This window comes from Doryrhamphus excisus, chromosome 1, assembly GCF_030265055.1.
Source record: "Doryrhamphus excisus isolate RoL2022-K1 chromosome 1, RoL_Dexc_1.0, whole genome shotgun sequence".
In the NCBI taxonomy this organism is placed as follows: Eukaryota; Metazoa; Chordata; class Actinopteri; order Syngnathiformes; family Syngnathidae; genus Doryrhamphus; species Doryrhamphus excisus.
This window is the reverse complement of record NC_080466.1, coordinates 37,695,632-37,702,441: the sequence shown is the minus strand read 5'-3', so window position 1 is coordinate 37,702,441 and position 6,810 is coordinate 37,695,632. Positions and strand designations below refer to the sequence as shown.

Here is a 6,810-nt window from a genome sequence, read left to right as displayed (position 1 = left end):
AACTCCGGGGGGGGGGGGGGTGTCAGTGCAGGTCCCTGAACATCAAGGAAATCAACTTCCAAACAAATGACACTGCCTGGTAGTACTCCTGGTAGTACACGTGGTAGTCAGGGTTAAAAAATAAACTCCAAAAATTCACTCTTTTTAGTTTAACTCCACATTTTTCAACTCTAGAAATTTGCTGTGAACATGATAATGCACGGCCCCATGTTATAAGGACCTGTACACAATCCCACTTTTTGCATGGCCACCATAATTACCAGGTATGTCATTCACTGAGCATGTTTTGGATGCTCAGTATTTGAGGCAAATAGTTATCACATCAAACACTGGGGGGGGACACCAAAGCATACGTAATTCCTCTGGTGTGTCCCAGGTCTACCCCAGCGTCTCCTCTGCTCGGTATGCTCAAAATACCTCATCAGGGAGGTGTCCAGGAGGCATTTGGATTAGATGCCCAGCCACCTCCACTGGCTCCTCAAGATGTGAGAGAGGAGCTCTGAGTTCCCGGATGGCTGAGACTGACACTATCTATATCTGAGTCCAGCCACCCTATGGAGAAAACACATTTCGGCCGCTTGTATTCGCCATCTCGTTCTTTCAGTCACGACCCAAAACTCATGACTATAGGTGGATGGTTAAATTGAGAGCTTCGGCTTCTCCGTTTGGTACAGTGGCTGCATTACTGTAGACGCTGTACCGATTCACCAGTCGAGCTCAGTCTTTGGTGACTTGTGAACAAGATACTTGAACTAAGCCACCCTCAGTCTCATCCTGCAGAAGCTTCACACTCAGCTGCAAACCGCCCCACTAAACGCTGATAGTCACAGTCTGATGAGTCCATCAGGACTGCATCATCTGCAAATAGCACAGGTTAAATTCAAAGGCCCCCAAAACCGGACACCGTCATCGCCTTGACTGCACCTAGAAATCATGTCCATCAAAATGATGAACAGAATCAGCGGCAAAGGGCAGCCTTGGTGGAGGTCAATTTTCACCAGGAACGGCCTCGACTGACTGCTGACAATGCAGTTCTAGAACTCCCCATGGGGGCACCATTGAACGCCTTTTCCAAGTCCACAAACTCCCATGCACCCTCGTAAGGGTGTAGAGCTGGTCCAAGGTTTCACCAAGAAAACGTTTGGAAATTTTAAGTTCAGCTCATGAAACATGGCAGCAAAAACAAAAGTATTGCGACAATTGAGTCTCATTTCCAGCACGGCACGTTCTCAACATTGAAGACACCAAACACATGACACGTTCTTCTAGACTGTGCTTTATTATTGGCCTAAGCTGAGACGCATCATTCATTTCAAAATTACAAAAAAGGAGTCAAGGGAACAAGAGAATGGTGCCGTTTTGAAAGTCAGGGACGGGAGCCTAAAGCGCACTGGCCAATCAGAAGCTTAGTTCTTCAGAAACCTGGCAAAGCTTGATTATGCGACATTCATTTCCCCCACTCTCTTGTGTGCTGAAATTGGGAAATACAGTTTTCCATGATCCCTTTTTATCACACATGATGTCAGATGTTTCAGTGACTGTTGAGTTTTTCCAAAAATGAATTGTCTGGAAGTACATAAAAATGACAGTAACTCAGATTAGTTTTAAATGGCAAAGTACAGATTTCATTGACTTTGGCTCTCAGTTGAACAAGATCAGAGCTCTGTCAAACAATACAAAGCAAGAACATGGAAGGAGGGGAATAATGTTTTTTTTTTTTTTTAGGACCAGAATTCTGTTTTATGTCATTATGAATTTAGCACTTTACACTGCAGAAGCTCACTGTGACTCCAAGGCAAAAGTTGTTCACATATGTTTGATTGTACAGTTAAAACAGGGGCGCTAAACTAGGGTATTATTATTATCTTTTTTTTTTTTGCATCAAACCCACAAGAATCAATTTACATTTTCCAAAGGGACCAAGTATGATTATTTCTGGCTCTACGTATCTACTCTGAGCAGGTGGAAGCCAGATTTGATATGAGCATTAGCACTATATATACATTATACTGCATAAGTATAATAATGCAATCATCATAGTTCCCCTTTAAAAACCGACAAAGCGGCTTCAATAAGTTATAAACAGAAATGTACATAAGGCTTAGAAACACAGTAGCCGACTGCATTGCTCTCAAACAGGAAGTAGACTATTCCGTCGTAGTTGTTTTGGAGATTTTCCAACATTAAAGAGGTAAAGTGATGGTGGATACAAAGTGGCACTTTTATGCAAGACCCCTCTCCATGGCAATAATAGAGCTCAGATCTTGGATCAAACCGCACAAATAAATAAATAAACACTTGGACAAATAAATAAATAAACAATGCAAATAAAAGATTACAATTTTTTTTTTTTTTTGACATCACTTGGTCAATAGGAGCTGTTTTTTTTTTTTATGTCCGTCTTCTAAGAAGTGCTGAAGGCATGGTCCTGAAGACAGGAACAATGATCATCTGTTTATGGACCACAACCCAGGCGGCCCATGCGTGTCATATATAAAAACTATTTGGTCACGTACCAACTCATAGAAAAATAATGCCATGAAAGCATGCATATCATCTCAGACATGACTTATAAATAAATAGACAAATGAACAAAAAGCCATGAAAGTATATTTCTTTTATAAAATAGGTCAACGTGTGTCTAAGCTCTAACTGAGGTCAATGCTCTCCCTGACTGTTTTCTGGATAAATGCCTTGGTCAGGTCCTACATTTTGCACTGTATCCTAGCGACTTTTTTGTACCTGGTTTTTAAATGAGCAATATCATGTTTTCCTTCATATATATATATTTTTTGAGTATTTAAAGTACTTTATCCAGTCCTTGTAGATAGAAGTAAAAGTCCTATAAAATATGCAAACCTATGTACAGAGGAAAACGGAGCAAAAACAAAAGAATTTACAGTATATTCATCGGTTTATGTTTACATTTCTATATATATATATTTATATTCAAACTTCTGCTCTGTCCGGTGTCGTTTTTGAGACTTTTTTTTTTTGTCGTCTGATACCTCATGTATGTAAACTTGCGGTCGAATGAATATGATGTGATGTGGATGGAACGACTCCACGTCAACGCGCTCTTCTTTTTTTTATTTTTGCAGTGCAGTCAAAGCGGGCTCAGGACATATTTAGCTGATTTACTGTAGCTTAAGCTGTTACTGCGGCTTGCTCAAAGGCAGCCGGTCGCTGCTTTTGCCATGCTCGGGACATTTATTATCATTCATTCATTCATTCATTCATTTTCTACCGCTTTTTCCTCATGAGGGTCGCGGGGGTGCTGGAGCCTATCCCAGCTGTCTTCGGGCGAGAGGCGGGGACTGGTTGCCAGCCAATCACAGGGCACATATAGACAAACAACCATTCACACTCACATTCATACCTATGGACAATTTGGAGTCGTCAATTAATTAATCTAGCATGTTTTTGGAATGTGGGAGGAAACCGGAGTAAAAACCCACACTTGCACGGGGGAGAACATGCAAACTCCACACAGAGATCCACCGAGGGTGGAATTGAACCCTGGTCTCCTCACACTCACATTCATACCTATGGACAATTTGTAGTGGCCAATTAACCTGGTATGTTTTTGGAATGTGGGAGGAAACCAGAGTACCCGGAGAAAACCCACGCATGCACGGGGTGGAAATGAATCCTGGTCTCCTAGCTGTGAGGTCTGCGCGCTAACCACTCGACCACCGTGCCGCCCCATTTTATTATCAGTCTAACAAAAATATTTTTTTTTTGCCTTTGTGATTGTTAGGAGCTAAATTATTCAATAAGCTAAAAAGGTTGGATGTGGAATAATGAAGAATTTATAGGAAAACTAGTAACACCCGACAGGAAACTGGTCGTCCCAAGTGTCATATAGCCCTATAAAAATTCGCATAAATAAGTATAAATATTCAATGAGTAATCTCCAGCATGGCCAATAACTCTGGTGACCTTTTGTTATATGTACTGTATTTAGACCGGAAAGTCATATAAATCCTGTCTCGGTGACTATGACTGATACATGTTCTTTTTTCATACTTATTGCTCCACTTTATAGTGTTTTTTAAAAATATATCTAATTACATCAGAATGGAGGCTTCATGCCAAGAATGGTCACTAAATACGAGTCAGTAGCAGAACAGCTTTCTTTGCCCTTTTATTGCCTACTTTGACAATTTCGTGTTATTCTTAATGTCGACTTGATCACAGGTGCCTTGCCTGCAGCTTTGATAGTTCGTAGCTGTGCTTGCAGGTGTGCTAATGCCCATTTTTAACCATTTAATTGAAGGTTCATGATGTGATGAGATGTTGCTTCATTCCCCCCCCCGAAAAGACATTTAATGGATAGACAGTGTTTAGTTTGTTCCTGTAGACATTGCATGCTGAGAACGGATATGAGTCTGTTTGGAGTTTTGACATCATAATAGTGCGCTGGCTGCTTGCAGAGGTGTGTGTGTGTTTTTTTTTTGTTTTTTTTTTATATTTTTGTGGGGAGAGCACAGTGTTTGATGGCAGATTCCGCAGGTGACAAGGCACACCTTGACATGGTGACAGCCCGGACGCTACATGCACTTTACTGTATGCAGAAGAGAGCAAGGGTTGTGAGACGTATTTCAAGTTTCAAAGAGAACTTGTATGTGTGTGTGTGTGTGTGTGTGTGTGTGTGTGTGTGGATGCGCGTGCGTTCAAAAGCATAAAAGATATGTCTGGAATAGAGTCGAAGATAATTGTCCTTTTCCTCTAAAATACTTGAGCCTGATTTTTTTTTTCTTGAAGCCTGCTACTGAGATGTGGCTTTTTGCATTTTTCAGACAATATTTACACCATAATGTGCATTGTCACACATATATGTATATCTTCTAGCAATACTGTATTACTGTGTGTCAGCATATAGGTCATCAGAGATAGGAATGCCTGCAGTTTTTGGGAGCTGCCGGTTTTTTGCCATTCATCCCAAGCAGAGCAAATGTTTCAAACTCCAGCTAAAATCTACCAAAGGTGTGGGGGGGGGAAAATGCAGCTAGCTGTTGTACGTATATACAAACACACATATATCCAATATGTGTGTATAAGTACATATATTTTGCTTGTGATTAATATCTGCTTATCCATATACGCTGTATATATGAATACATTTTCTTGAATGCTTGTTATACATATATATGTACTGCAAATATAAACAAGTTCATATACTTCAAACGTTTTCCGATGTTACTCTTATCTATGAGGTTAGGATGTTAAGTTAAAAAAGATAAGGCTGTGATGCGGAGCAGCCCCTCCCATGCACTCTCCATCCCTCCCAAGACAAAATGAGAAGAGAGCCAAAAAATAAATATTTGGAGTAATTGTAAACGAACAAAGCGAGAGACCCCATTTTGGTCATCCGAAATAGTTTTGCCTGTATTCCAAAAGCGTGTTGGCAATATATATATGTATATGTATATACACACGGATGTGTATATGTGTGTATGAATACATATACTGGAAATGTACACTTCTTTTTAGTCCAACTCTTGTTGAGTCATTTAACGCTGACGGAAAGAGATGGAGTGGTCCAAGTATATTAGCGCTACAAGTCCTCAGCAATAAAAACGTTTGGTCTTTTGGTCCCTAAAACAACTAAGGAATGACAGGTAAGACTCCCTGGAGACCGTTGCTATGGTTCTCCTTGGCAACAGTATCCCCTGGAAACGGACAGGCACTCCGAAGCTAAAGACGGCCATCCCAAATCGAAGCCAATTTGTGTCCTGATAATATCACATTCCCTTACTTAAAGGTCCCTCTTCTGGAATTGTTTCAAGTCTCTTCAAAGTCAACTGGCCCCAAACATAAAACATTTTACAGAAAACATCTCCTTGGGCAATCCTCTATTCGGTTTTTAAAAAGTTTCTTATGTTCTTGTTGGACTTTTGACATCCATGTTCCCTTTAAAAGTTCAGTGGGGTTGGTCATTGAAAATTGGTGACATGTTTTTTGTTTTTTTTTTTTTACCTCTCCCTCCCTTCATTGCTGAAGTCAAAAGTTTTTTGTGGTCCAGAAAAAGGTAGAGTAGCTGTCATTCAAGCAGGGTTCTGGGAGGAAGGAGGTGTGTTTACATGTGCAGAAGAAAAGGTCCAAGGGCAAACCAAGGTGGTAGAAATTCTCACTGAGTTCCAAAGTTGTTGTGTTTTTTTTTTTAGTACATCCAAAAGGAATTTTCCATGACTGATTGCTCTCTTTCTCTTTCTCTCTCTCGCTCTCGATGTCCTCTCCTTCTGAAGCAGCCTCAGCGTTTCAGATGTTGAGTTTGCGTTCTGTAGCGGGTAGCAAATAGTCAACATATGATTCAGCTCTATAAAACCTGGGAAACAAAAGACAGAAAAACACTCAATCAAATACAATAGAACGTTCATTTATTCATTCATTTTCTAACACTTATCCTCACAAGGGTAGCGGGGGGTGCTGGAGCCTATCCCAGCTGTCTTAGGACGAGAGGCGGGGTACACCCTGGACTGGTCGCCAGCCAATCACAGGGCACATATAGACAAACAACCATTCATATGGACAATTTGGAGTCGACAACATGCAAACTCCACACAGAGATGGCCGAGGGTGGAATCAAACTCGGGTCTCCTAGCTGTGTGACCTGCACGCTAACCACCGTGCAGCCCACAATAGAAAGTTATTCATTCATTTATTTACAGGGTACCACCACAGTCATTCACACTCACATTCACACAACAATTTACATTGTTGCACCTAACAAATTAGTTCAGTGCCAAAACAAAGCATCTTTTATGAAGAATGAATAGTGGTTCTTTTAGAGATGGGGCACTATAG

At 40.8% G+C, this 6,810-nt stretch overlaps 1 protein-coding gene across 6 annotated transcripts in view; it reads right to left on the bottom strand.

Moving 5' to 3' along the window:
• Positions 1–1,260: 1,260 nt before the first annotated feature.
• celf4 (CUGBP, Elav-like family member 4) overlaps positions 1,261–6,810 on the bottom strand; it is a 118,400-nt gene continuing 112,850 nt past the window's right edge. For all 6 annotated transcript variants that reach the window (XM_058070914.1, XM_058070921.1, XM_058070947.1 and 3 more), the window contains exon 14: positions 1,261–6,331. The gene's annotated coding sequence lies outside the window, so the exon portion shown is untranslated. The remainder of the gene's footprint in view (positions 6,332–6,810) is intronic.